Source organism: Crassostrea angulata, chromosome 9, assembly GCF_025612915.1.
Source record: "Crassostrea angulata isolate pt1a10 chromosome 9, ASM2561291v2, whole genome shotgun sequence".
NCBI classification, from domain to species: domain Eukaryota; kingdom Metazoa; phylum Mollusca; class Bivalvia; order Ostreida; family Ostreidae; genus Magallana; species Magallana angulata.
Window position 1 is genome coordinate 5,940,827 of NC_069119.1, and position 9,721 is coordinate 5,950,547.

At 33.2% G+C, this 9,721-nt stretch overlaps 1 long non-coding RNA gene across 1 annotated transcript; it reads right to left on the minus strand.

Annotated features, from left to right (window-relative positions):
• Positions 1–317: 317 nt before the first annotated feature.
• On the minus strand, positions 318–3,861 carry LOC128164338 (uncharacterized). The gene is made up of 3 exons (XR_008240930.1): positions 3,728–3,861; positions 1,184–1,272; positions 318–555 (listed from the first exon to the last, which is right to left on the minus strand). It is a non-coding gene; the product is annotated as an uncharacterized LOC128164338 (long non-coding RNA).
• Between the last annotated feature and the right edge of the window lie 5,860 nt (positions 3,862–9,721).

The window sequence follows — 9,721 nt, forward strand, 5'->3', positions numbered from 1 at the left end:
TTTTATACTTTTCACATTGAAAAAAGTAACTGAAATATAATTGAAAAGTAATTGAAAATACTTGATATTTTTTGGAATGTATTTAAATACATTCAATTACTTGTAATTGAAGGGAGACTCAATTACAAATTACTTTCACTTACTTTGAAAAATGCACTAATTAATTACACTCAATTACAAATACTTTTTTCAATTACCCCATCCCTGATTTTAAGTCGCGGAAGCGAACTGAATAACTTGCAAACATATGTCCAGACTAAGAGCCCATATAATGGCTCTACAGGGACGATAAAAATATTTCGGTTTTTTATTTTCGGATTTTATTTCATAAAAATGGACACCAATAAGTATATACATATAAGCATTGCATTCTTATTTTTGGATGTCGTCGGTCCTATAACACATCAAGCGGTGTAGACAATTTAATAGAAAAAAATAATCTTACCGTGACCAGGCTACGCTCAGGTCACAGTAAGAATTCGTCCCATATACTTGCAATGTAGTAGCCGCGAAGCGGATCAGCTTCGCGTCGATTTTAAGTCTGTTAAAAATAATCTGCAAAGAAAAAACACGTTTTTATACATTACAAACCTTTTTGAACATGCATATGTCTGTAATTCTTCTGCTAACCTTACATGCATATGATTGTTTGCATTTATTTGTACTGATAAAATGTACTGCTTAGAGTTAATGGAGAATTGAACTGATTATGACAGGTTTTTATACTTTTAACATTGAAAAAAGTAACTGAAATATAATTGAAAAGTAATTGAAAATACTTGATATTTTTTGGAATGTATTTAAATACATTCAATTACTTGTAATTGAAGGGAGACTCAATTACAAATTACTTTCACTTATTTTGAAAAATGCACTAATTAATTACACTCAATTACAAATACTTTTTTCAATTACCCCATCCCTGATTTTAAGTCGCGGAAGCGAACTAAATAACTTGCTAACATGGTTACTCCATGTATGTTTCATATCCCAGACTAAGAGCCCATATAATGGCTCTACAGGGACGATAAACATATTTCGGTTTTTTATTTTCGGATTTTATTTCATAAAAATGGACACCAACAAGTATATACATATAAGCATTGCATTCTTTTTTTTGGATGTCGTCGGTCCTATAACACATCAAGCGGTGCAGACAATTTAATAGAAAAAATAATCTTACCGTGACCAGGCTACGCTCAGGTCACAGTAAGAATTCGTCCCATATACTTGCAATGTAGCAGCCGCGAAGCGGATCAGTTTAAAAATAATCTGCAAAGAAAAAACACGTTTTTATACATTACAAACCTTTTTGAACATGCATATGTAGTTTAGTCCACATAAATATCCATTTGATGAGTCGTAACAAGGCATTTTATCAAAATACGCGTTTGAATTTGCCTGCCATTTTGTCAAATATCGCACTCGGAATGTCTCGGATTTTATTGTTAACATGGCGACCATAAACAGCGAATTTTCAAATGCGATGATTAAAGTGGCAGCGATTTCGTTGCAAAAACGGTTAATGTGGTAATATGGAATTATAAAAGAGCAACATTGAAGGTATTTGAGATCAATCATATGAAAATTTAGGCGAGATACAGGGCGATATATTTTTTTCATTTGCTACGAAGCGAGTATATGGGACGAATTCTATCGTTAAACCGGGTCCATAGGACATCTGTCATTTTAACGATAGAACATTCTATCTAACAAATTATCAAATTATTATTACCGCTTGTTGTGTCCTAAACATATCCTAAAATAAACATGAAATGCTTAAAAATAAGACAAGCATCACTTGAATGAACAGTGTAATAAACTCAGTCTTTAAATCATTATCTTTATACCAAACTGATATAAAAAATAAGAAGATATCCCATTATAATTGTATCATACGAAATTTCATATTTTCTCCAGGCTAGCTAAGCCTGTTAATGGCCGTGTAAACCCAATTCAACAGAAAATCATAATTGCCTTACCTTCTTGCCAGGCTAGCTAATTGTTCCAATGTTCAGGTCAGGAAGTAATAATTTATGCTATAAAACTGTTGTTTTTTTCAATTAAAAAGGGAAGTTTATAAATAATTTTGAATTTATGAGTATTAGCATGTTTACGGTAATCTGAATAGCAAACTGCCCACAGAATTCTATTCGCTATTCGAAGAGTGACCTCACCTGATCATTTGCATGATTAGCTAGCCTGGCAAGAAGGTAAGACAATCATCATATTTCGTTGCATGGGATATCTTTCAAGGGGCTGGCTTAGCTAGCTTGGTGAGGATGGAGCCCCGGGAGTTTATAGGGCCGGGAGTCTATGATTTGTATCCGATTAGTACCACGGAACCAGGAATAGAATAAAGACCCACATTGGTCGGAGAAAGAATGAAATTATTATTTAAATGCAAATACATGTCCTTACAACAAGCTTGCTGATCTCATAACGGAACATAAAATTCTTTAATTGTGCTTTCATATCGCTGAATCGGGAGAAACTTTCTTTTGTTTTAGATATCATAAATCTGTAACTAATATATTTCTTTCCTAGTTCAAAATTTCTATTTACTAATGAGCTATAAAATGATTTAGTCATAAAAAACGGAATTTGTACGAGTCAGTGTAAAATTAAAGCTGGTAGTTGCCGAGACCTCAGCTTTTACTTCCCATAAAATGCATTTAATGGACATTGCATCAGATCAGTTTGTATTTCTAAGTAAATGATAAAGGTTTCATCATGTGATAAATCATTTAATACATTCATGTATTAAGCATATAGATGTGCAGGAATGCTAATGTTTAAATATGTAACCTTTCAATCAAACAATCGTTTGGATGTGTTTAATGTACATTATGAATGTTTAATATACAATATTCCTGTTACTCCTTTAAGGACCCTTGATGACCAATTTTTTCAAGCAGAGAATCTGTGCTGTTGTGATTGATGAAGTCCATATGGTGTCAGAATGGTGTGCATTTACTCATTTAAAAATATAACCTAGCATTAAGTGCTTGACTATTGAAATAAATTAATAAAATTTAGATTATATATAATTATTTAAAATAATTGTCCATTACATTCTTGCTGGATAAACAGGAAGTAGATTACATATGTGACATTAATAAATAATAACAATTATTATCAAGTTTTTAAAGGAATTAACATTTTAAACATTACAATATATAGGTATGTCACGCAAAGAAAATTTAATTTTCATGCATACCACAATTTTTTTTTCGGGGAATGTCATTTCGCAAAGCATTCAAGAAGTTGTCCGAGTTGGTATGTATTTTCCCCCTACCAGACACTGTGCATCTTGCTATGACAGCAACAGCAACACCACCAGCAATCAAAGAACTTGTAGAGGACCTACAGATCACAGACACTACAACCATCACTGTAAATCCAGACCGTCCTAATATTAAACTTGAGGTACACAATGTGTTTATCCTTTGTAAGAAAAATTGAAAATATAGACTTTTGTTATTTGAACATTCTGATATTAAATCTGTCAACAGTACCAATATTCTACTTGCAATGATATACTGTATACAGGGTTGTTTTCTTCCCATGTAATTTTTGTTTTAATTCAAACAGATACAGACACGCCTTCCAAACATCAGAAACTATGAAAAACTAGATGAATTGCTGCACCCCCTAGCCCAGGAGTTGCGGGACTTGCTTTCTTGTTTTCCTTTAACTATAGTCTATATATACAAGAAGCACAAACCAGAATGCTAATAAAACGATATCGTCACATGTCGAAGAAGTTACGACCCTTGTTCGGCTCGATAGACGATATTCCATAATGTAAGGGCATTAGACACCAAAAACTCTCTTTATGTCACAAAAAGGGGGTCGATAGACTGTCTGGCAGGAGGGAGAGGCCATTGACTTATTTTGTAGTTCGAGGTCATAACACCGGTGCAGTGAGTTCACGGGGCTTAGTGTATCAGTGCACGTTTAAAGCAAAAGACGTGTCAGAACCTCCGGCGGAATAATGTACATGAAGACTGTAATTTATTCCTAAAGCTTTCTATCGTTTATGCAATATGCATGTACTTATTTAGTTCGCAAAGTTCTTATCGCGATATCATCTTCTTCGTGTGTGATAAATATCAAATCACGGGTAATAAAAACAGTAAAAAGATTTTAATGTGCATTTTTTTTCAAGGTCTCAAATTATCTGTTTTTTCATGCATCACAATTCATCTTAATTTTTGGTGTACGCCATTAATATTTTTCTATAGAAACACTGTATATAAAAATTGTATCAGATATGCAATACATAATGATTTCGATTGTTTATACACTTAATTGTCATATGCTTTCTTTGCACTTGACAAACTCAAGATATTAATTAGGAAATAAAGTTACGTGTAAGCATACATATTTCTTCAAATGTATCGTGTTTTCTCTTTATTTCCAATATTTCTCAATTCAAACAAATAATTATTCATTTTATCATTTTATACAGGCTATGTGATCAACTCGCACTAGACTGCTCGCTATCGCTCTCTCTCTCTCTCTCTCTCTCTCTCTCTCTCTCTCTCTCTCTCTCTCTCTCTCACTGTACCTTTGAAAACGTGTGATGTATGCAAAAGCAATTGGCTAATTAATATGTTTGTATCATAAAATTTGAATTAAAAGAATTATACAGGCTATTTCTAATTCCAATAGTTTTATCAATGCCAGCTTATTGGCGCTAGTGAGTACTGTATTTTTCTGCTTGCTGTTGGAAAATGAAAATTGTTAATGTTTGAAGAAAACAGAATTGGCCATGCGTTTATATACCTCGTGACTCCCCTGTGTATCTCCTTAAATTAGGGCGTTATACATGTATATGTCCTTTCTACGATCGTTTAGGGAATATAAAATAAATGTCTTCTCAAACATAAAATTATATTATGGGTAAGTGGGTTAATATGTGCCTTGCATAATTCATGTAGCAACATAAATAATGTATGGAAATTGGTATACAGCGTATATGGAAAGTAAAAAAAAAATAAACAGGTCATTGATTCTAAATTGAAAAACATATTTTATGGATCGATTCATTTTTCATAATCTGAATAATATACATGTTCATGCCAGTAACATGATATTTCAGCAGGTGGGTTTCATTAAAGTTGCTGATGTCATTTTTTTGGCACAAAGCTGTAAGGGAATATAATTTAAATTGTTTTTTTTTTCATTTAAAGTACTGTGCACATTTCAATTCACACATTACACATAGAAAACATGTTCTACATTTTTTCTTAATTTACATTATTTAGTATTTATTTAACAATTCTTTATCAATTTCATTGCATTTCTGTGCCGACACATTACACAGAATGCGCACGGGTCCCTGGTCATATTCTCTGTCGAATGAACGGTAGCAAATGTTTGTAAGAGAGCTACATTTTATTGTAAAACAAGCAATATCTAGGTGAAGGATTTGAACGACAAAATGAGTGTAAGAGCGATAACTCCAATGTCTTGACTGCAAACTTAAGTATTGTACACAAGCATTTGTGTTGCATTGATATTTTGTAAATACACTGAACAAAACTTCTATGGCTCATCGTCTCAAGCCACACATAGAACAGCTCTCTCCATGCGCGAATCTGGGAGGGGGTTGGGGTCGGGGCAGGGTCTGGACTCCCTGGAAAATTTTAGAATTTACATATTAGTAAAATTACTAAAAACGGAGGCGGATCCATTAATTTGGCAAAGAGGGGATCCAATCGATGAAAATCAAGAGTTGTAAAATTCAGTAAAATTTTGCTCTTCGAAAAACGAAGACCTTTGAACAATTTCCGCCCATGGGTAAAATTAAACAAACACTTATCTTATCAATATCTATTTCAACATCAGAGTGTACATGCATTTAGACAAGTCCTGACAATTTTTGTTTACCCATTGTTTTGGTTTCAGTAAGGTTGATTTGAATAAAGTTAAGTCTTAACAAGTCCTGAAACTGTCTCCGGCAATGAGAACGAGCATCTGTGGGTTGCTCTGTTAAATGAATGGATATGACAAAAAAGGTGTTTTAGGGGATAATTAATCTGCGTAGTAGGTGTCCAAGTAACGTAGTGGACAACGCACTCGCTTGTCACTGCTGCGACCCGAGTTCGATACCCGTGATCGACAGTGGTTGTATGTGATAGGGTATGGCGGTCGCCCGCTTGGACACGTGGGTTCTCTCCGGGTACTCCGGCTTCTTCCCACACCAATGTCCCCCTCGCGCTAACATCCGTGCCAACGAGAGATATTAATATAAGTTGTAGAACTTGCTTATCAATCGTTGTAAAATAAATAAAGTTCAGGTTCAGGTTCAGGTTTGTGTAATGCGGTTGCACAAACAATTGCTGTCCCCGGGAACTTGCTGTGGTCTCTTGAATGGGTGCGCTACATAATCCAGCACTAGAGCAGATGTACAATGTATTATCATATTCAGGAACCGTTTTATAAGTGGTACATTTTCATCATGATTTACAAGTAAACCCTTCTCACGATATTCTTGTAACAGACTTGCCGATTCTTGGAAACATTTAAACAAGAAAATGCATTTTATTGTGTATCATGCGGGCATCAAGCTAGCTATTATTGCAGAAAAATACATGTATAACCCACATAGGCTTCTTATGTAAATTTCTTTCTTAAATGCAGCAACCTTCATAAAAAAAACAAAATAAAGCATTTTATTTTCTATATTTAGATTTGCCTCTGAATCATTACCAGGTATCTTATCCACCAAGGGATATTTTAAAAAATACGTAAATTATCAATACTGTTCTTATAACACAGAAGAAACAGCTTATTTCTCCATGTAGTACATTGTACATGTAGTACCTTGTACATCAACGTGTACATGTAAGTACAATTACACAGAGTTTGAGGTCCAGCCGTGGGCTTTCAATGTAGCTCTTTTTTTTGGGGGGGGGGGGGGGGGTATTTTTGTGTGATAAATAAAGTTATCGATTCTTTCAACTTAAATTGTTGGTGACATTTTATTTTCCTCTTGTTTACTAGGTGAAACAAACACCAGGGGCTGAAGCAGAGTACTACACTTCGATAAAATATTGATAGGGTTATGTTTCTAAGAAATAAATTACATGCGGTCCATTTTACGAAACTCTTTCAAATGAGCGATTTTTAATTAACGCATTTATTGACGATACATGAGGCTGTGTGAGGGATATCAATATTTGTTAGGGCCTATTTATTCACAATGGAAAATGAATTTATATAAATTGAAATTTCCAAAATGGAGGGGAGGGGGGGGGGGGGGTGTGCAAGACCCCTCGATCCCTCCCCCTTCTCTAGATCAGCGCATGGTGTGAGGCATTCAGCATTTGTGTACCTTCTATTTCTGTCTAATGATGGCCACTAAATTTACTTCAAAATATTCATCTTATTTAAGTTTATCATAAACTGTCTTAGATGTAAAACATGAAACGATATGTTCTTATTCTTTTGCAACAGGTATAGTTTATTATCGGGTATATACATGTATATAATTGTAAAGCTGTGAATATTACAATAGGTGCGCGTCGCGTCAAGCTTTCAACGTGAATGAAAGAACACCATATTCAAAATTTAATCATCGTTTTAAATTTTCAAATTGTACTATATTACCATGAATTTTAAACGAATTTAAAAGTCTTTCAGTTATAAGATTTTAGAAATCCGACCCGGTTTCTTACTCGTGGTATACTGATTACAATCTGCCGACTCAACCCAATGTATTACGTAGTTCAACAAAAAACTTATATTAAATTTTGAATTAAAATACAAAATTAAAACATGTATTGTAATTTTAATGATATTTTTTGTTTTTAATTTTTATAGTCACTTTAACCAAGTATTATATATAATATTCTATAGATATATTTGGACTAACGAGCCTTAAAGGGGCAAAGTGACGGTTTTGGTCAAAATTACTTTCCGATTTTAATATTTACAATGTTTCAGTGTGGCATTTTTATTAGGCAACCAAAATCTGAGTGTCATTTAAATTATAAGCGAGTTATAGAGCTTTCAATTCTTTGCTATGTAAACAAAGATTTTGTTTACATTTTGAATGTTGAAGTAATTATTCCAGTTTTATACCGAAGATGAATGGGTTAAACGTTAGAAACTGTTTATGTATGCTTAAAATGAATAAGTAGATAGACAAATCAGCTTGAAAAAGATGTTTAACTGGTATATTGAACCAATGTAAACAAAAACAGGGCACGAGCCTTGTTTACATGACAAAGAATTGGGAGCCCTGTATCTAGGTTAAAACTCTATAACTGACTCTCAAATTTTATTTGATCATTAGAAATGCATTCCTAAAGCATTGTAAATAATAAAAAACAGACAAATAGAATGTGACCAAAATCGTGACCATGCACCTATACCTTTTGGAGACACGAGTCGCCGCCTCTTCAAAATACACCAGAATAAGTAAATCACAAAACTATTGTATAAAGATGCATGGAAAGAAAAGAATAAACTGAAACTGTAGAGGAAAATATTTACATTTTCAAGGGTTTTTGTCGATAACATAAGTAGAAGTCAAATTATTTTTCATTTTTACAATACATTTATCATTGGCACATTGCCAAAACTCGGTGAGGTCAACAGCATTTCACCGTACAGTATAGGCCCAGGCGCGCGGATCCAGAATTTTTTATTTAAAAGTTAAAAGGAATTTTTCTTTGTCTCTTATTAAAGTTCTTTCAGCTGTAAGAATTTCAGAAATCCTATCCGGTTTCTTACTTGACTTGTGGTATACTGATTACAATCTGACGACTCAACCCAATGTACTACGTAGTTCAACAAAAAACTTATATTGAATTTTGAATTAAAACATAAAATGAAACTCTTATGTACTATAATTTTATTAATATTTTTTGGGTTTTTAAAAAAAGATCCATAGTAATTTTAACCAAATATTTTATATTCTGTAGATATATTTGGACAAAGGAGCTTTAACTTTTCGGAGGATTAAGTCGCCGCCCCTTCAAGATACACCAGAATAAGTAAAATACAAAACTATTGTATAAGATGCCTTAGATGCATGGAAAGAAAAGAATAAACTGAAACTATAGAGGGAAATATTTACATTTTCAAGTGTTTTTGTCGATTTAATATAACTAGAAGTCAAATTGTTTTTCATTTTTACAATAAATTTATCATTGGCACATATTGCCAAACTCGGTGAGGTCAACAGCATTTCATCGCACAGTCTAGCCCCAGGCGAGGGTAAGGAATTTTTGTTCGAGGGGGGGGGGTCTTTTCATTTAATCGATAATAACAGTCAAATCATTTTTCTTATTAATCGTTATACGTTATATTTTAATTTTTTCTATGCAAATTTCGGGGGGGGGGGGAGTTCCACCCCGACCCCCTCACCCTCTAGATCCGCGCGTGTTATGCCTATATATTATATCATCTGTCAAATGACATACACTGTTTGGAAACATGTTAGGGATTGCATGAGTACTGTTTTGTTAAAATATCAAAAACTTTAATTATATTAAATACAAATGATTAAAAAGTGGATATATAAAAAAGTTATACGTTGAAAGTTATGATAAGATCCTAACAGTTGCTACGTAATTAAATCTTTAATGAAGTTCTTTTTTAATGTAACGGTAACTGCAGTATGATAACAATAAAAAAATAAATAATAATACATGTAATATACATATCAATTGAAAAATTGACTGCAATTATTACGAACAGCTAA